Consider the following 22,605-nt stretch of genomic DNA (forward strand, 5'->3'; position numbering starts at 1 on the left):
AACAGAGGGTGGGAAAGAGCTACCAATTGGGATTAGGTTAGTACAGATGTCAAAAATTATTTAATCTGGACGATGTTGATGAGTCAGTTTGGATGTTGATAACCCATGTCAAAGGAAAAAGTTCCTTGGTGCAAGTCATTTAAAAGCATTCTAACTGTAGTTACTCTTAGGACAGAGAATCAATCAATCAATAAATAAAATGGCCTGTCAAGGAAGGTAGTTTTCACATAGATTAAATGGAACAAATTGGCCAAGAAGATACTTGGAAGGATTACACGGTTCTGTCCATTAGAAAAAGATATATTCTGGAAACAGAACAGGCTACTTTAAATCTGGTGATATGTAACACGACTAAATTAATAAGTCTCCTATTTTTTCACTTGGTCATAGGTATGTACAATGTTGGCTCGGCCAGCATTTATTACCCAACACCAGTTGCCCTTGAGAATGTGGTGATGACCTGTTTTCTTGAATGGTTTATGTCCATATGGTTTAGGTATACCAATATGCAATTTAGAAAGTAGTTCCATGATGTTGATCCAGTAACAGTAAAGCAATGGTGGGCAATATGTTTTCAAGTTGGGATGTGTGTAACTTACAGGTAGTGGTGTTCCTACATATCTGCTGCCCATGTCGAGGTATTTGTTCAGACATCATTTAATCATGTAAATCTTGCATATGAAACATCACAACCATATTTGGGGTAAGTAGTCAATTGAATAGATAAAATCATGTGACAACTAACATCATACAGGCAGCTGTTACAGAGATAGTAGGAACTGCCGATGCTGGAGAATCTGAGATAACACGGTGAAAAGCTGGATGAATGCAGCAGGCCAAGCGGCATCAGAGGAGCAGGAAAGTTTGATGTTTCAGGTCGAGACCCTTCTTCAGAGAAACATTCATTTTCTTCATTTTCTGTGCACCAGTTGGGCTGAATGGCCTGTTTCCACACCATATGGATTCTATGATTCCATTAATGTACATCAGGGAAAGCAAAGGTCTCAACGCTGATCCTTGGTGATTTCTGATGCACATCTTTCTCCAGGCTATATAACAAAATTCATTAGCCTCAAGCCTTTGTTTTCTGATGCTCAGACAGCTCTACATCTATGTTGTTGCTGTCCTTTTTACTCGATGAGCGATTACTTGGCTCTTAAGTATGCTGTGTGGTGTTGTATCAAACACCTTTTGGAGGTCCATGCACATCATGTCAACACTTCAAAAAAACTCCAGCAAGTTAGTTGGACACAGTTTTTTGACTGTTCACACAACTATTCTTGAACTTCTGCTGAATATCCACTGCAGTTAAGGTAACAAATTCATAGAATGTTTATGGGAGTTGCTGGTGTTTATCACATTTGAGAAGTTCTTGTTTATTCTCTCTGGTTCCAGAATAAATTAAATAGCCAAGTTTGGTCCACTCAAACAGACTCGGAAGTCTGAATTTTCCAACCTGAATGAAGTTCAGTCCCAAATAGTTAAAAACAAGTTCAAAGTTTCCAAAAATTAGCCCAAGGATTTTCCACTTGCCTTTTGATAAGATTTCAGGGTAGAGTGATCTAAGTGACTGTGTGGTACTCTTCAGATACTGGCCAAGTGGGTGTAAAAAGTCGTCTGAGTGGATAACACTGTAATCTCCCATAGAAGCAAGACCAATCGAGGGACTTTACCAAGTATTCTTAACGTTCTGTATGAGAGCAGAGTGCAAAGGTGATGTGATACATGCAACCACTGCCAAAACTGACCCCACAGACCAAAGATAGAAGTATGAGCTGCTTTCCAAGCTGTCATGTTTGTGAATGAAGGCTCCATTACTTGTATCTTCATGGATCTGATCACTTGGTCTATATTCATTGGAGTTTCCTTCATGATTTACACTCGCTAATTGAGGCCATATTCCTCCATGTTTTGACCTATTATTTTAAGGCTTACTAGCAGGCCACTCTCCATTTGTTATATTTTTGGATCTAGTCCGATTTCTATGCTAAGAATCGGGTGAGGGCAAAATGACTGAAAGGCTGAATGTTACCAGAAAGCTACCAGGTTTCATTTTCATCACGCTTCATGGAGAGTTTCTTTCCATGATACCCTGCCAGTTTTCTTTCGCTATTGTCCCAAATTCACTTCATTAACTATGTATCGCACCACCATGTTGACCTGCTCATCTGATGTTAGCTGGTTCTCCCACTGCCGGAGGCTCATTTACTTACTGCTGCTGGACACACCCCAGAATTCCTGAGCTCCTGAGTGGCTGACTGACCGACCATGTTGAAATCCCTGGACCAATATCAGAGGCTGTCCTTTCCTTACTGTACTAGAACATCATCACTCTGGGGACTCAGTCATACCAGCTAGCACATGCTGCAGGTATGAGAATTAACATAGCTTGGTGACATACAGCAACATATCCATCCCTTCAAAAACAACTGCTGATTGCTGACAAGCTGCCTAGATTTGTGTCCAAGTTAAAAGTCCAGTCGTGACAGAAGTGTAGTGATCCTTTAAAGTCTGGCTGAGATGTTAAGGGAAGGCAGATATGCTGGGACATCCAAGTTGGTGCACCGTAAGCGAGCACTGAGAGTAAGCAATTTCCCTGAGATGCAGTTTGGTCACTGCGTGGAATGTGCCCTGAGTATTGGGTGTCCATTATCCAAAATGGAGAAAGAAGTGAAGTAGAGTTACCAGTTAGCCACTCTGACTTTATGTCCGGAATTCTCAGCGTCTAACTTCTACCCAGGAGGTGGGAGAATGAGAATCTGCATATAAGTGAGGGAGGTTAGGTAATAATGAGGGTGACATGAATGCCAGTGCATGTTAATAGGCCCCTCAACACAAATGAGTGAGGATCCAAACTTGTCTTTTAACACTTGGTTGGAAAATGGGACTTTTTGATCTTTTCATCAAAAAACTGCCGGCTGGAATTTTCACCCAATATTCCCAACTTTCTTACCATGTTTTACAATGTTCAGGGTTGGGAAGATTCTATGCCTAAAGTCGGATGGCTGAGAAATAAGCCCTTGCTAGTAACAGCTAACTGCAGCAATGTGACAGCTTGCACTCTGTGGTAACTGTATGCTTTAGCAACAATGATCAGATATTTTGTGCAGATATCTTACTGCACCAAGCTTAAATGAAGAGATAAAGACAAAACATGATGTCATATCACTATTAAACCTCCATTTTAATACTTCAATCATGAAGTAAAGATGCCAATGCGGGTATTCCTTGCTGCAAACGTCACTTCATAATGAACTCAACTACACACACAATTGAACATTGACCTGACTATTTAGTCTGTCCTCACACATATATGGCCAAATTGGTATATTTTACGGGTGGAAAAAATGTCTGTAATACTATGGAATACTCAAATATTTTGGTCATCAGTTTGTTAAGAAAATTATCCATTTACTCCAGCGTCAGCTTTGATTTAAAATTATGGGAATTAGAACTTTACAATTCAGGTGAAATTTAAGAGGTAATATTCTAGCAGATAAGTGACAACATAAGCGGTGGAAATTCTTCAAATCTATGGAAACACTCAAATCACATTTTGGCACTTGCTAAAATTCAAGTGGGAAGAAGGAAAGTGAAATAAATTGGGAAAACTAATGTGAAGTTACCAAATAGTCTGCTGCCATATGGTTTTTGATCTGATAATTGAAGAAGTGGAGTTAGTGTTGCATGAAATGGTTTCGGGGAGGCAGTCCTCATTATACATCCTACCCATTAATTAGAAGATAAGAGGGTGGAACTGAAGACAGATTTACAACCACAGCTGACCAATACTGCAATTGGCTGTGCAGCAGCATCCAGTCTTGCAAATGGTTGGATTTTACACTTAGCTTTCTTCTGCACTACAGATTGTGAGATCAAGTCCCTACTTCCATTGCCAAGTCACTGTGTAATGCCTGCGGATATTGTTGCTGACATATTTGGCAAGCTGTGTGAGCCAGATCTTGTTATCTATTGTGCATATTTCATGTGGGGCCATAGTAAAACAAAATGGTTATAATATAGAGGGAGCAAATGTTATGATGAGACCTGAGGTGATGTTTCCTAAGTTATCACAATTCCAGATCAAATATTCCAAGTTTTGAAAGTCTTGGGAGAGGAGGAATTAATTGACTCCCCTTCTTTTAAAAATTCAATACCACCCACCACTCCTCATATACGTTCCCATCACTCCTGTCCCTGCTCACGCTCAAGAGTTACACATTAATAGTTATGACTGCCTCTCTCTCTTTTTCCTGCCAAAGTTTCACTTCATACATCTGTCAATTAATTTTTGTTTGCTATTGTCTACCCATTCGAATATCCTGTCTATCTGTGATATTTTGATGTCTGATACTATCCTTTTCACAAATCGGAACACTTCCAAAATTTGTAGAAGAATCAAATTTTGGAATTATGTTCCGTGTGTCCAATTCTATGTCAAAGAAATCTGTGTTCCTGTTCCCTGGGTATCCAACTGTAGACCTTCCTCCAGTCCAAAAACAACAATTAATTTTTACTCTTTATTTCCTATTACTGAGACGACTTTGTATCAATACTACTGCTGTCACTTTTAATCCATTGATTTCAACATTGATGGTAAGCCTGTTTGTACAGCATTTGAAAAATGTTTTGAAAGTCTGTGTAGACCACATCATTTGTTTTACCCTGATCAACTCATTCTATTAGTGTATCAAAAACTCAACAAGTCAATTAAACATGATTTGCTTTTAACAAATCCATACTAACTTTCCTCAAGTAATTTGCATTTTCCAAGGAACAGTTAGTTTTGTCCGAATTACCATTTCAAAGAGCTGTCCCAATGCTGATATTAATATAACAGTGTGAAGCTGGATGAACACAGCAGGTCAAGTAGCATCTTAGGAACAGGAAAGCTAACTTTTAGGGCCTAGACCCTTCATCAGAAATGGGGGAGGGGAAGAGGGTTCTGAAATAAATAGGGAGAGGGAGGAAGGCAGATTGAAGATGGAAAGAGGAGAAGATAGGTGGAGAGGAGACAGATGGGTTAAAGAAGCCGGGATGGAGCCAGTAAAGGTGAGTGTAGGTAGGGAGGAGATCAGTCAGTCCAGGGAGGACGGACAGGTCAAGGGGGTGGTATAAGGTTAGTAGGTAGGAAATGGGGGTGTAGCTTGAGGTGAGAGAAGGGGATAGGTGAGACGAAGAACAGGTTAGGGAGGCGGGGATGAGCTGGGCTGGTTTTGGGATGTAGTGGGGGGAGGAAAGATTTTGAAGCTTGTGAAATCCACATTGATACCATTGGACTGCAGGGTTCCCAAGCAGAATGTGAGTTGCTGCTCCTGCAACCTTTGGGTGGCATCATTGTGGCACGGCAGGAGGCCCAGGATGGACATGTCATCTGAGGAATGGGAGGGGGTGTTGAAATGGTTCGCGACTGGGAGGTGCAGCTGTTTAGTGCGAACCAAGCTTAGGTGTTCTGCAAAGCGGTCCCCAAGCCTCAGCTTGGTTTGCCTGATGTAAATGAGACCACAAGGGGTACAGCAGAAGCAGTATACCATGTGGTTATTTTTGGTCATTTTGTAAAGGGGCCTGAAACTTGCCTTCAAAATACACAAATGTTTTTGGAGGTATATGCCTCCTAGTAACAGATATGTCAGTTTTGACTCTGGAAAGGTGGTTTCTGATTTGGGAATCCTCCCTGATAGTTTTATCTCATCTGTTTTTAGCTGGATAGAGGTCTAAGGTCATGTCCTTTTATCCCAAACCAATGAGACTTTCAGTAGGTGAGCCACATAGTTCATACAACAGATAAAGATGTGGTAAGCGCATCAACAGTGTCAACAATAGTTGAATGACTGGGTACTTACAATCAATGCTCATGTGTAAACATGCATGAATCATGCTGAGCTTGTTGATAAAACACTTTTGGTGAAACAGTTACGTGGAGATGTGAAACTGAGCACCTTATGGTAAGAATGGTGAAGTGGAAATGGCTGATAGAGAAGAATTGGCCAACAGGAAAATAAAATTGTTTGAAAGACTCAAATTCAGATTTTCTATTATTTTATAAGAATGTCTGCTGAATACTATTGTGTTATTATTTTCATCTGGTATGCTTGCAGCCAATTCCATATGTCAAGTTGGATCTAAATGACTGCAGAAAGCATTGTGGGAACCTTAAGTAGGTTTTTAAGAAAGAAGGTGGTCTACTATCAATTATGTGACAAGAAACAAAAAGGCTGTTTGACACAAAAACGGGGTGTTTCTAATGAAACTGCTAATACTATGGTTGAAGAAATGAATATGATCACTGCAGCATCATAGAATTCCAAGCAGCAGCTGAGAGGCCTTATGCAGGCAAGAAAAATAAAACGTATGCATGAACAGGGTTTGTATAAAATGATATTTCCAGAGATGTGAAAAAAGTAAATGAAAGTTAATCTGAAATGATTCCTCACTGAAAAAATATTTTTGAATGATGTTTAGATTAAACTGAAACTGTGGGGGTCCTAGTCTTCATTCTCTCAAGATAATCCCATTTTAGTTCCAATGTTCAGTCTGACCTTAGTATTATATAATTACATCAGATTTAGAAATAAATAAGGAGAAACAGTATTATTCCAAATTTGAATACTTTAAAAAACATCCACCTTCATAAAATGACTATTTGAAATGGAAGTGCCAATGAAATGTAAATTGAAAACTTGGTGGTTTGTTCTGCAAAGTTAACAACTGAGGTTGGGAGAAGTTTTGAAAAATAATGCATCAACATTCTATACTGTGTGGACTTTGCCTCACTTGTAATATATGTGGCATAAAAGTATAAGGAATTTTATACAGTTGTCTCATTTTCTTTCAACTATCTCCTAAACATGTCTACTGTTAGAAACCTACCAGCTCACCAGCTGTTGATAGAGAAGTTATTTTGAGAAAAACAAGCATCACCATATGGCATTATATCAACTCTCTCAGAGCATGAGTACATCTTACCAGCCACAGCAAATAACCAGAGTTTGTACACAAATATCTGGTACAACAGAATTTAAATGACTATTTGAGCTTTCTTTCAATCATAATTGAAAGAAAATATTCTCATTATAATACAAAATAATGTATTGCTCATTGTCTGAAGAACATGGCTGCTATCGTACAATTACTTGGTGACACATTCATGTATCACCAATACAAATTCTGCAGTACAACTTAAGTTACACAGCATGTGCAAACAATCTATTATTGATGACATATTTCAGGTATGTGCATTAGTAACAGCATTCCTGGCATGCTGCAATGTAACAGTGAAAAATACATTTGGCAACAAGGCAGACCAGTCAAAATCTTGCAATCAACTAATCTTTTCTGTTTTAGAATAAATTATAACATGATCACTGGTGCAACTATAACATCAAAATGGTCGGATTTTTCATGTTCGCCTTTGGGGGACAGGACCAAGGGCAGATTTTGCTCTTGAAAAATAAAAGAACCTCTCACTATTTTGCATGGAACATTATCTCATTTTTCAATTTTCTTTTTTAGACCTGATTTATAATAGTCTTGTGTCATGTATTTTGTCAATAGGTTCAAAATATAAATTTAGTTTTCTCACCAAAACACAAAGTATATGAAGCAGTAAAATAAACATAATTTTACTGCCGCTCTGAAGCGGACAATTTAGTTGTCATTCGTGATAGTATTTGACTGGATATTTCCCCTCCTCCTCCTCTTCACTTGTTCCTTCTGCCTCATCTGACGCTATCTCCACAAGCTCATTGTACAGTTAATGTGCCATAAAATGTTTAAAAATGGTAGTTCTGTACTGAATTTCGGATTGATATATTTGGATTGATACAAGAAGTATCAAAATATCAAAACCACTGCCATTCTCATTTCAATCTTTCACTTCCCTGATGCACCTGAACCTGTATTTTTTACCTAGCTACCCGAATCGGGTAGAAATCTAATTTGTTGAATGCTGGCAGCTTGGAGCCAAAGAATAAGTAGAAAGCAGATTTCAAGAAAATGGCAGGAAGAAAAGAATATGTCAAAGTGGCTTTGATTGGCCTGGTGCAGTCTTCCAATGAAAGTACTGTGTAAGCTTAAGAAGCAGCATCTCAACTGGAAACTTCATAGCCTTCTGTCAACATTGAGTTCAAAAAGTTTAGAATGTAACATTTGGCCCCATTTTGTGTATTTTTCATTGCTGATTTATTTTCCTCTCTCGTACCTTTCTTATTTCCCTTTTATCTTTATTTCTGGAAGGTAGATTTTCAGGAACCTGCCATTCACAATTCTACTAAATGCATAGATAGTAGGAACTGCAGATGCTGGAGAGTCTGAGAGAACAAGGTGTAGAGCTGGATGAACACAGCAGGCCAAGCAGCATCAGAGGAGTAGGAAAGCCGGTGTTTTGGGCCTAGACCAGTCTAGATCCAACTCATGCCACTAGTGTCTTTTTAAACTCTAGCTCCATATCACCTTCAACACTGCAAGCCAGGAACACCCTCACTCACTGATGTCTTGACCTCTTGTTCTCAAGAAAATAAACACAAAAGACTAGTTATTTCTCATTTTAGTGACCTGGAGTGCTCATAGTGATTGAAAGGTGGCAGGTTCTTAGCTCCAGATTGCACCAACATATCCAGTTAGCCTGGGCACTGAAAATGGCTTGAGTTAATGCAGTCTTCAGGATGAAAAATAATGTCCATCAATGCCAAAGGAGGGTTAATAATCTTTTGCACACTCCAGGGGTAAGTATAATCATTACTCTCTCCTACCTCAAACTCAGAATCACCACTCACATTAACTCTGTCAATGCATACCTCTCATCAAACCTCATGGGCTGTAGCTCTCATTGTTGCATGCAGCTCATTTACTCAATGACTCTCACCCATCTCAAGCCTCCCAAACTACTTAGAAAAGGAGAGATAAACACTTCATGCAGAACATAGGAACACCTTATTATGAATAATGCACTTTTGTTAATTTATGATTCACTTACTCTTTTAAAATGTTAACTTTAATCTCTGTGTAGCTGTTAGACCTGGTGAAGCTGCACCCATTTGTAAGAAGAGCAATATGATACAACAAGGTGTAGAGCTGGATGAACACAATGGGCCAGGCAGCATCAGAGGAGCAGGAAAGCTGATGTTTGGGTCTGTTCCCTTCTTTAGAAAATTCTGATGGAGGATCCAGACCCAAACGCCAGCTGTCCTGCTCTTTTAATGCTGCCTAGCCTGCTGCGTTCATCCAGCTTTACACCTTGTTATCTCATTCTCCAGCATCAGCAGCTCCTACTATCTCTGAAAGAGGAGGAATATGTTCAGACATCCCAAGGATGAAAAAAGTTGTAAGGGCCAGACATTGCTCATCCCTCAAGGAAATGACCCCTTGACTGTAGATACCATTTGAAGTCAGGGATCCTTGAATAATCGCACTGTTGATTGTAGTTAGGGCATTTCACTTTAATATGGAAATATTAAGGCAACAAGCAATGTGCAGGAATTACAGCAACGCCTGTATTGCACAAATCCTCTGTATTTACACTCAAACCTTGAGTGAGAGGACAGAATCAGTGATGTTTGCGCACATCTCTTCAGGTGATGTTTTGCTTTGTCTTGTCTTTTAGCAAATTGCCTTCAAGGCTGGGAGGTATATAATGAGATAGTTGCATGTTCACGTTCACTCAGAACTCATTGGCCTGCCTGAGAAGCTACCCAAAGCACCACCTCACTCAAATTCTATCCTACAGGATGCTGAAGCATTTCAGGTTAATTCAGTAATCTTTGTGAACTCTAAAATATTGAAGTCTAATCAATGATTAGAACGGTTATAAAGCAAGTACCACAGGGCTGCTCCCAGTCTGCTGCCTGTTGTTGTGCTGCACAGCATTCAAATTTTCTAAGCTGGTTGAAACCTCAAAACCTGTCTCATCTCAGTACCATGTTGCTGCCCTGAGTCAATGATTGCTGCTGTCTCTTAAATCCTGATACATTAAGGTGGCATCAGTTGAAGGTATCATGCATACAACCATAATTATGAGAAAACATCCCTCATCCAAAAAGTCCAAGGAATGCAGGAATAAACATGTGCAATGTACTAGTCAAGGGGTGCACATGAGAAAACAAATAGAAAGGAACACAATGAAATGAAGTCTAGACCCAATTCATTCCTGTGGGAAGCAGATTTCAATTAGGTTCTGCCTGGCCTCATGTTTGGTAGTGGAGTGCAATAGTCTTTTAGATGTCCTTCCAGGGTAATATCCTGATCTTCAACTACATCCACAGGGAATGTTTCTCAATCTCCCATTTTGTCTACATCCAGGACAGACTTGCCTTTGGCTCCAGTTGTGAAGGGCACGACATAGCACAATGATGCAGGAAGTCCTTCCTGCACCTTACCACAAGGCCCCACCTGAGTCAAGTTTATTTCCACAAAGGCCCAGGTGGAAACCAGAGCAGTGCTCTATCTCCATTCTGAATCAGTCTGAGGGTTGCAACAAAGTCATCATCAGTTAGGTTTGGAGGGGGTAGCCTCCGTTTCCCTGAAGTCATTCCTGTATTGTCCAAGGGCCTTGGAGGAAGGCAGAAACCTGTGACTTGGAGACACCTGATAGTTTGCCTTGGGAGCTTATAGCCTAATGGCCTCCATGTTGACTTCACCAGTTTCTAAATCCCTCCACCCCCAGCCTTATCCCATGTCCAGCCCTTCCCTCCTCCTCACCTCCCTGACCTGATCTAACCTGTCCACTTTTCTACTCACCTATCTGCTCCACCCTTCCCACTGGCAAATCATAACAACCCTCTTCCTGCATCAGCCTATCACCGTCTCTCCTACACTTACCCCAGCCCCACCTCCCTCCCCTTCCCCAGTCCTGACAAAGTGTTTTGGCCTGAAACATTGACTCCTCTGATGCTGTCTGACTTGCTGTGCTTTTCCAGCATCACACCCACATAATCCCCCAGCAAACTGTGAGTTCTCCAGTTTATACACATCATATCTAGAATCGATGGTCACAGCTGAACTGAATATTGATGGAGTGGAAGCCTTTTCTGTTGACAAACACTGCAAGTTGGTGACAGGGTGGTCTCAAAACAATGTGTGTGTACACTATAGAACCTTGCACCCTTGAGAAGCCAGTGATGCTGGGGAATCCCACTGCCCAGGCTTCTTGTCAAGGTGTAAGGATATAAATAGTGTGATTTACACAAAAAGGCATCTGTGGCTTTCCAGATGCATTCTGGGCAAAGGATTGTGAGATTTCACACAAGTTTCCAGTTGCTCCTTTTGAACCATAAAAATTGAGGGTCAACATAACCTTAACAGTCACCAGTGATGGGAGGGGGAGCAACTGCCCATTTCTCCTGAGCACACTTCAGCAAAAGACATATTTCAGTGATGATAGCCTGGGTCACCCTTCATTTTTACCTGCGCTGGCTCATGGACAGTTTTAGATCATGACTGGAAGCTGTGCAGCAGCTGCTGAAGGCTCCAAGTGTTTGCTTGACTTGGTGACAATGGTTTTTGGTGGTGGCATTGCATTTGATGTCTTCCTTGATTCGTTATTGCATGTTCAACAAAGCCACAAGGAATCTTCCAAACATGGATTCCATTTCAGGGATGTGAGCTGATAATCTGTGGGGAACGTCAGAGATAAAACAACATTAACAATTGTCCTCCTGATCACTCATATCACTCACAATGAGGCAATGTGTTATACATTGGCCTCGTTGCCTACTGTTTCAATGTGCAGGAGGTCTCAATAAGTAACTCTGAGCTATCTAAACTTTTCCAAATATTTGGTGCAGAACTAAATTGATAATGCCACATTCAGGCACGTCACAATAGCAGCCTTTCACTTAAAAAAAATGCTACCCTTAAACTTCATGGACTATGTCATTGAGTGCCTAGTGCTGGGAGTGTGAATAGTGGCAGCTCTGAAGTGTTGGTTTCCTGTATCCATCTGAGAAGTAACGTAGAAATGGGAAACACAAGTGACCCTGTCAAATTTGAGTCTTGAGAGTTTTGCATTTCTGACATGACAGGGGGACAATTGATAAGAAGTATGTGTAACGATCATGATTGCTTTCGGCCATAATTTGTAATGTTAATGCCCTGCAAAAGAATAACTTTTCAAAAGAATACAATTTGATTGTATATCGGTGGCATTACATAATCAGCAGATATATGACCTGTAGCAGGCCCTCACTTACAAAGAATTGTAGTTTATCTTTGAAGAATGAGAACCTAACTTACTCTGCATGCTATGGCAGCCATTGTGTCTCATTATTAATTAGCTGAGTTGGATGTAAAGAAGACAAGGTATCAACTTCATGTCCTCAGTGACTACAGGCTCCACCTGAATGATGATGCTCCGATTCTTCATATTCCGTTTTGTCTGACTGTCCCTACTCTCCTGACAATCTTTCAGCATCACTACATTTCTGTTCAGCTGCTTTATAATACAGTTAATACTCGCCATTTACCTCAGAAGCCCATGGCTTTGTAAAGTACCACTTACAAATGTTGGCCTTACACATGCTTCATGTTGAGGCCAGAGTCACAGTAACTTGGGAGAAAGCCATGCACCAGCTTCTGAAGCCCATCCTATATTTTGTGAGAGCCTCAAGTGAGCATTTGCCAGTCTCTGGATGGATGTCTCCACAGCTCCCTAACTGATGCAGCTGTAGTACCTGGACTATTTGTACTTGACGTGCAGGAATAACTGTGTACCAATGCCAGGACTTCAAGGACACTGTTCCCTGGACTCTGGTCATAACAAGTACCTGACTGATTATGGCTAACCTTCCTGGACTAACTATATAAAAGTCCCTTGGCTGAATGTGGCAGTACGCTTTGACTAAACAGATCTCCATCACGCTATTAATAAATTTCAGAATTTTTAATTTTCAGACGTGATCATTTGGCTGAAGCATATGCAATGTGTTTGCTGCATAGCTATTGGCCAAGTAGTGGGGTGACATTAATATGACATGGTGCCATACAGTAACACGCCACCCTCTTAAAGGCTCAGTTGCCTGTCCCACCCTCAAAACAGCAACACATGACACAGTGATAGCCTGCAAGTTAGGACTGAACAGCCTGTGCTTTAACAAATAATGTAAGCCAAAGACACTGGCAGCTTCTCAATCAGTGCAAATTAAGTCTCTAATAAAGTCAATGAGGTTGCAGGCTTTCTCGCTGAGCCAGTGGGTTTGGTTGCAGACATTTCGTCACCCTGCTAGGTAACATTGTCAGTGCGCCTCTGGTGAAGCATTGGCGTTCTGTCCCACTTGTTATTTATATGCCTTGGTTTGCTGAGGTGGTTGGTATTACTTCCAGTTTTGTTTTTTAGTGGTTTGTATATCGGTGCCAGTTCAATGTTTTGTTGATGGAATTCCGGTTGAAATGGCAGGACCCAAGCAATTCCCTGGCATGTCTCTGTTTGGCTCATTTCATTATGGATGTGTTGTCCCAGTTAAATTCACCTCCCTCTTTGCCTGCATACATTGAGACCAATGAGAATTGGTCATGTCTCTTGGTGGCTAGTTGGTATTTGTACATCCTTTATTGTCAGTTTTCTTCCAGTTTGGCCTATGTACTGTTTTTCACAGTCCTTGCATGGTATTTTGTACATTATGTTAGTTTTTATCGGTTATAGATATGGGATCCTTCTCATTTGTCATTAGCTGTCGCAGGGTGGTTGTTGGTTTTTGGAGAACCATGATAGCTAGGGGTCTGAGTAGTCTTGCAGTCATCTCTGGTATGTTTCTGATTTACGGTAGGGTGATTAGTGTGTCTGGCCGTGTTGTCTTCCTGTGGTCTGCCATGGAGGTAACGGCAGATTGTGCTTTTTGAGAATCAATTCCTTTTAAAAACTCCATATGAGTGCTCCTGTTCTGCTTTGCGCAATTCCAGAATGCTGCAGTGTGTTTCGGTCCATTTGAATAATGTCCTGATGCAACTCTGTTTATGGTGTTGGGGTAGTTGCTAATGTTATTAAGTATCTGGTCCGTATGTGTGGTCCTTCTCTTTGGACCACCCAGAATGAAGTGACCCAGACATTTACAGCCAACTCCCTACACCAGGATTCCACAACAACATGGAAGGTAATCCAAGGCTTTGGCCTGGTTACCAAATTATGTCCATAGCATTTTATTCCTTTCTGTCTGGGCACCATTATGCCCTCAAAACTCTCAAATATTTCCACTGCTAATGATTCACACACTGCTCGGACTAATAGTCCCTATGCCTCACTATTGAGACATTATCTAAATTCTCAGTTATTTAACATGTTGTCAGAAAAATTGCCATGCATACACCCACGCCACCCCCAAAAGAAAGGGACTCAGCACAATCTGTCTCCTGACTTGTACTTCTATCAATCTAAGCAAGCAACACCTCACTACCAAATGGGTGCCTTAGCACCTCCAGTTTCATTCTAGCAGGCCATAACGTGACCAAAGGTATTGGCTCTTCATGCCCTTACCCATTTCTCTATCAGCTTGAGAAATGGCATGTTCACTTTTTCTCACCTTCCTCTAATCATTCCTATGACACTCCACAGGCATGATAAAAAACCATTGAGAAAAGATGTGTTTAACACCGTATTGATGCACAAACTGAAACTACACATTTCTTTTATCTTTTCAGTGATGTAATTGCTTAACTGCAGCATGAACTCATTGTAATTTTTAGCACACTTTTAGTTTTGAACATGAGAATACAGAGACTCCATTGGGCTGGTCAAGCCCCCAAGCCTGTTCTATTATTGCATGAGATTATAGATGGTCTAAGTCCTTATTTTATTAGTCTGTGCCTTTTTATGGTTTTCACATCTGGTTAACAAAAAATGAACAATCTAACATATTAAGTCAACAATTAACCTAGCATCAACTTGTGTTGCAAGTAGAGCTTTGAACTTTCCACCACCATATTTATGCTTTTTTTTTCCCCCTACAAGCCAGGTAAATCTGACTCCAATTTTTGAACATATCCCCTCGTAATAGATTCTAAAGCAGCAGAAATAGTTTCTTTCTATTTGCCCGATCAGTTCCCCGCACTATGACGAAAATTTAGATCATACTACCCCTTAATTTACTAAATTCCAGATTTTAAAACCCTGGTGTGTGTAATCTTCCCTCATATCATAGATACATCGAAAATGTAGCAGAAGTAGGCCATTCTGCCTTTTAAGTCTGCTCCACCAATCACAATGTGCATGGCTGATCATCCAATTCAGTACCCTGTTCCCAATTTCTGTCCATACTCTTTTGTCACTTGAGTACTAATATCCCAAACCCTAACTTAACCCTTGGAATCAAGTTACCACACTGGTAAAACTACACTGCACTCTCTCTGAGACCTATAAAGCTTCCCGAAGGTATGATGTCCAAAAATAACATCAGTATTCTAGTTATTTTCAAACAAGGTCTTTGTATAGCTATAGCTTAACTTCTACCACCTTGTTTTCTGGGCAAGGATTACATCTAAATTACTTTAAGATTATTTTCTATACTTGTCTATGGTTTTCTACAGAGCAACGGACAAAAAAACCAAGTATCTTTGGACCTCTACAGTTTCTAAGTTTTTAACCATTTCTGAAGCATTTTGATGTACTCTTTTTCAATCCAGACTAGGCAACCTCACACATGATAAAGCTGAAATTGATTTTCCACTGATTTTCCCACTTACTTTATTTATGTACCTTTCTTGATTTTATGCTTCCATTTTCAATGTTTTGTCGTTTATCATCCTGATTTGAAAAGAATAAAGTCACCTTAGGTTGCAGTTATAATGCAAGTAACAGTATTGCATGCCCACAAGACTGTACTTAGAATTCTGTCTCTTTGGTATCCTCTAACTAGAGAAAATAACACTCTGTACATACATGCATGCAAACAGATATGCAAAATTCCTTTCACCAATATCTAAATGGCAAATAGGCTACACCATTAACATAAAATAACTACATTATTTGTCTAAATTCAATGTGGATAACTTACAGCCATGTGACAAAGCACAACATACAAAATCAAAATGGACTACAAGAATGAAAACTATAAGACAAAAAGACTATTAAATAAAATGGAGCTACATTAAAACAAACACATTCAGAAATGCCTGGAAGAAGCAGGAAGAGATTACACTGATCTAAATATAAAGTTGTTTAAACATTCAGAAATTAGAACAAATTCCTCCAATTCTACACTTTCACCCAAGGGAAACAATCATAAGTCATTTCAATTGTACGGCCACATGTAATGTAACCCCCCGCCCCCAAATTTCCAAAATAAATCAATACTCAGCCATTGTTTTATCTCTGTATGACTACAAAAATAATAAGGATTATACTCAGTCCAATACTTTATTGTGCATGACTGAGTCACTGCCATTGAAGTGTCAAAGATGATAAACATCTTTTTCCTTAAATATAGGTTGGTTATTAGAGACCAAGAAACACAAGATTAATCAGATTTGACCCAGTCAATAAGTGAACAAATTCTTCAGAGTCTAAGCACTCTACCCACGCATCAACCTACACAGATGAGCAGCTGACTCAGACAATAATAAGACGGCTGCTAGATACAGTTTCTATTACTTCCACAGAATACTTTTGTATAATAATCTTTTTATGTCGCCTTTTTCAGAAGAACAAAGGTATTTCTTGCCATTCCATAACATTTAGTATAAGTATAACTTGGAGGATTTAAAAATGATAAAAACACCCATTCTATGACTTTTATTTGCTTGAAGAGATTTGAAAAGTGCTTCATTGTTTAACTGCAGTGGAGTCTCCAAATTAGCTAAGCCCCAAAAAGTATGCAGCAATCTCCATGTGTGATTAACTGATGCTTGTTGTTTCTAGTGCAGCCAGCATGTAAACCTTGTCCTTCCTGCTCATTGAAATGATTATAGACTGCAGTCAGCATTAAGCGTGCAGTTGAACAGGGTCTCAAAATTAAGGGCAAGCATGAGTTAAAGTTATAGCATGCCCTACTTAAAGTCAGTCTACACCTCTGAAGATGGAGCAGCCATGTGGCTGGATCATACTGCTAAAAGTCATTTTAAAAGTGAGTTGACGTAAGAAAGACAGAAAACAAGAGTAATGCAGCAAAAGAGACAGTGCTCCAGGACAGGAGAGGAAGAATTAACGCAGGGTGTTCAAAAGGGAGAGAGCTGTCATCAATAAGAAGGCAGGAGGCCACCAGGTAATGACAATGACAGGCAAAGACAGTGAGACCAGGTCAGCCTTGTGATCAATGCCAGAAGTCTAGCTGTCATATTAGCGTTGCTGCAAGCATCACACAAGTGTTCAGTTGCACACACATCCAACCATTCAATCACAACACCCACATCATTCACAGGTATTGTATCACACGCGCACTTCCCCGTTTTATTCTGTCTTGTAGGACAAGATGGCACCTAACTAATGGGACAAAGGCACAGCTACAAGTCCTTAGCTCACATGGAGAAAATAATTGTCAGTATCATTTAAATGACCATGACTGAGGTGATTTGAAGAAGGACTGAAGTCAATGAAGATGGCATATGTTCGAACTGAATCTTGTTCTCACAACACACCTCCTGCTGGTTTTTTGTTTTTACTTTCATTTTCAATGTGAAAATTGCTGGCAAGGCCAACATTTACTGTTTGTAACCTAACCATCCTTCAGAAAGTGGTGATGTGCTGTCTCCTTGAACTGTTGTTGTTGTTACTCTTTGCATATATATTTGCAGTGCTGTTTGTGAGGGGTTCCAGGATAATGAACCAACAAGGATGGATCAAAGATAATAAAGTGTGGAGCTGGATGAACACAGCAGGCCAAGCAGCATCTCAGGAGCACGAAAGCTGACGTTTCGAGCCTAGACCCTTCTTCAGTGTTCATCCAGCTTCACACTTTATTATCTTGGATTCTCCAGCATCTGCCGTTTCCATTATCAAGGATGGATCAATGATACTTTACTAACTCAGGGTGACTTAGAGGGGAACCTGCTGATAATTATGTACCATTTGCAGGCTGCCCTTTAACTTCTTGGTGGTAGAAATCTCACATTTGGAAGATGCTGTTGAAGGGCCGAGGTGAGTTGTCGATGGTATAAACTGGTGGCACTGGGGGATGCACTGAAATTTTAAGAAGATGATTGGGATGACAATCCAATGGCTTGGATGATATCAAGCTTCATGGGTTTTGCTGGAACTGCACACAATCCTGAAGCTGTGTTATATCAAATTTTAATTTGTGAATTTCAGACTTTTAAAAGAGGCTAGTTTCAGTTTAGAAAGAACATTTTGTTGAAATAGCAGGGCACTGGCATTTATTAAAATGTCTGCCAATTTAATAGATATACATGATCAGTGAAGACCCCCAGAGAAATAAACTCCTGGGAGAGTGGAAAGCTGATCTGCATTAATAACAATAGAGATTTGAAGACGGGCATTGAAACCTAATTACCTGTGCCACTAACCCATGGCAGAAAGACTGTAGACATGAGCAAGGTCAGACTAGATTTTGAAGTAAACAACAGATTTATGATGGCAGTTAGGGAGACAGCTTGTGACCAGCAAATGTGTGTTTGTGCACTTGGATTGGGGCTGGCAGAAAATTCCAGCAGCAGTGAAGAATCAAAACAGAAATTGCTGGAAAAATAAAGGAGGCTGGGCAAAATCTGTGGAAAGAAAGCAGAGTTAACATTTCAGGCCCAGTGACTATTCTGAAGAGGGTCTATTTTGTGTCTGATTTCTAGTATTCACAGTTCTCTGCATCTTTCTATTTAGCAACGAGGCAAAGCTGCTCTCCATCTGTCTCTCTCTCCTTCTAATCTAACAACTAGGATTTGAATTTTGTGAGTCATGATCTGTGTCTATATTTATGACAAAACTGTAATAAATATACATCAAATATTATAACCATTTAGGATTTGGACTTGCAAATAGAGATGATAGATTTTGTTCAGTTTTGTGACTTTTTAAAGTGGACAGAAAGTCATTGGGAATGTTTTAGCTTGACCTACACATATCAAATTGAAGAAGGCTAGGACTTCAGTCAAGTCTGTGGTGTTAATCAGTGGAATGTTTTCACTGCTCAGTTTTCCAACAGCCCAGAGGTCATTAGTTTAGATTTTGACTTCAGTTTCAGAGAACCAGTCAAGGAATAAGAGTTGGAGGAACACAACAGGTCAGGCAGCATCAAAGGAGCAGGAAAGTTGACCTTTTGGGGACCCGAAACATTAATTTTCCTGCTCCTCTGCTGCTACCTGGCCTGCTATTTTCCTCCAGCTCCACACTGTGTTGACTCTGACTCCAGCATCTACAGTTCTTGTTATATACACATGATTTATAATCCGACTGCAAAGCCAGTTTGTGAAGAAGAGTTCCAAACCAAAATGTCAACTTTCCAGCTCCTCTAATGATGCCTAGCCTGCTGTGTTCCTCCAGCTCTACAATGTGTTGTCTCTAACTCCAACATCTGCAGTTCTTGCTATGTCCAAATTTTTCTGACTAATCCTTTACAACAGCTTACAATCTGGTAAGTACAAACAGTGGATGGAGAGACAATCTTTCAAATTGTTAAATATGCCTGTTAAAGTTAAATGAGGAGGAGAAAAAGCAGGAAAGCCATTCCACCCCTCCTCACCTGGTTGAAATAATACATGCAAGCAATTGGAGCTATTCCATCACATTCCTGACATTGTACCTTATAGATGGTAACCAGGTTTTGGGAATCAAGATGTGCAGAATTCCTAGCCTCTGTCCTCTTAAATGCAGTATTTATTTGGTTTGCCCTCTCCAGTTTCTGGTAAATAGTAATCCCTATTATTGTGGGTATTTAGTGATATCAAGGGAAGATGGTTAGCCTCTCTCTAGTATTAATTCCTGGGAGTGATGATCAACAACAATCTGTCCTGGACCACCCACAAAGATGTGATGGTCAAGAAGGCACAACAATGCCCCTTCTTCCTCAGGAGGCTAAGGAAATTCAGCATGTCCATAAGGACTTTCACCAACTTTTATTGATGCACTCTAGAAAGCATTCTATCTGAATGCATCACAGGTGGGTATGGCAGCTTCTCTGCCTGGAACTGTAAGAAAGTATAGAAAGTTGCGAATACAGCCTAGACCATCACGCAAGCCAACCTTTCATCCAGTGACCCAATCTACATGTCTCAATAATTCAAAGGCAGCCAACATCATCAAAAACCCCTCCCAGCCTGTTTATAATCTCTTCCATTAGGCAGAAGATACAAAAGCTTAAACACATACCAACAAGTTCAGAACAGCTTCTTCCCTGCTGTTATTAGACTTTTGAATGGACCACTCAAATTTCAAATCCTATGTTGATTTTGCTTCTTGTGTACCTTCTTTGCAGCCATAACTTCCTATTCCTTGCTCTGTTCAATCACCCTTTGATTTTATGTTATGATCTGCCCATACTGCATGCAAAACAAAACTTTTCACTGTACTTAGATACACATCATTTTTTTGTATGTTTGTGACATGTATGTTACTTATTAACTATTCATCCAAAACCTAAAATTTGTTGCAGGCAGACATGTTGTTTTGGTATCTGAGGAGTTCTAAATGGTACTGAAAAATGTGTGTAAGTATCTGCAAAGATTGTGACTTCTGAAGTTATGTTAGAAAGAAAGTCATTAATGAAACTGCTGAGGATGATTGGGCTAAGGACATCTTCCTGAGGAATACCTACAGAGATGTTCTAGACCTGAAATGATTAGTGTCTGCCATTGAGCACCATAACCCTAACCCTAACCCATTTGTCTTTTTTCGAGTAAGGTATGACTCCAACTGATGGAGCCTTTCTCAGCTGTTTGTCCTTGATACACAGTCAGTTAAATGCTGTTGTAATGTCAAAGGCAGTTACTCTCCAATAACAAGGTGTAGAGCTGGATGAACACAGCAGGCCAAGCTGTATCATTTGTGCAGGAAAGCTGACGTTTCGGCTGAGACTTTATCAGAAATGGGGGAGGCGAAGGGGGTTCTGAAATAAATAGGGAGAGAGGGGTAGGCAGATAGAAGTTGGATAGAGGAGAAAATAGGTGGAGAGGAGACAGACAGGTCAAAGAGGCAGGGATGGAGCCAGTAAAGGTGAGTGTAGGTTGGGAGGTAAGGAGGAGATAGGACAGACAGATCAAGGGGGCAGGATGAGGTTAGTAGGTAGGAAAGGGGAGTGGGGCTTGAGGTGGGAGGAAGGACAAGTTTGGGAGGTGGGGATGAACTGGGCTGGTTTTGTGATGCTGTAGGGGAAGGAGAGATTTTGAAGCTTGTGAAGTCCACATTGGGCTGCAGGGTTCCCAAGTGGAATATGAGTTGCTGACCCTGTAACCTTCCAGTAGCATTGTTGTGGCACTGCAGCAGGCCCAGGATAGACAAATCATCTGAGGAATGGGAGGGGGAGTTGAAATGGTTCACAACTGGGAAGAGCAGTTGTTTAGTGCAAACCGAGCGTAGGTGTTCTGCAAAGCGGTCCCTCAGCCTCCGCTTAGTTTCGCCAATTGAATTCAATTTCAATTCCTCCCACTTCCTACAGACAAAGAGAGTGGCCGGGGCCACACGGGCCCAAGCTATGCCTGCCTCTTTGTAGGTTACATAGAACAACCCCTCTTCCATAGCTACACTGGCCCTATCCCCCATCTCTTTCTACATTACATTGATGACTGTATCGGCACCGCCTCATGCTCCCATGAGGAACTCGAACAATTCATCCACTTCACCAACACCTTCCACCCCGACCTTAAGTTCATCTGGGCCATCTCTGATACCTCTCTCTCCTTCCTGCATCTCTTTGTCTCCATCTCTGGCAACCATCTAGAAACTGATGTCCATTTCAAGCCCATCAACTTCTACAGCTACTTAGAATACACCTCCTCCCACCCACCTTCCTGCAAAATTGCCATCCCCTATTCCCAATTCCTTCGCCTCCACCGCATCTGCTCCCAGGATGAGGCATTCCATCACCGTACATCTCAGATGTCCTTGTTTTTCAAGGACTGTAACTCCACTACCCCCCCCACCCCCCCCACAGTGGTCGAGAATGCCCTCGATCATGTCTCCCGCATTTCCTGCAACTCATCCCTCACACCACCTTCCTGCAATAACAACCAAAACAGAATCCCCCTCATCCTCACATACCACCCACCAACCTCTGGATCCAATGCATCATCTTCCAACATTTCTGCCATCTGCAATCCGACCAAACCACCCAAGACATTTTTCCATCGCCACCCTTGCCTGCCTTCCAGAGGGACCACTGTCTCTGTGACTCCCTTGTCCGCTCCACACTCCCCTCCAGCCCCACCACACCCGGCACTTTTCCCTACAACCGCAGGAAATGCTACACCTGCCCTACACCTCCCCCCTCAACCCCATCCCAGGCCACAAGAAGACTTTCAACATCAAGCAGATGTTCACCAGTACATCTGCTAATGTGATATACTGCATCTGCTGTTCCCGTTGTGACCTCCTCTACATTGGGGAAAGGAAACCAAGCAGAGGCTTGGGGACCGCTTTTCAGAACATCTATGTTCTGTTCGCAATAAACAACTGCACCTCCCAGTTGCGAACCATTTCAACTCCCCCTCCCATTCCTCAGATGATTTGTCTATCCTGGGCCT

This window comes from Stegostoma tigrinum, chromosome 12 (genome assembly GCF_030684315.1).
Source record: "Stegostoma tigrinum isolate sSteTig4 chromosome 12, sSteTig4.hap1, whole genome shotgun sequence".
Taxonomy (NCBI): Eukaryota; Metazoa; Chordata; class Chondrichthyes; order Orectolobiformes; family Stegostomatidae; genus Stegostoma; species Stegostoma tigrinum.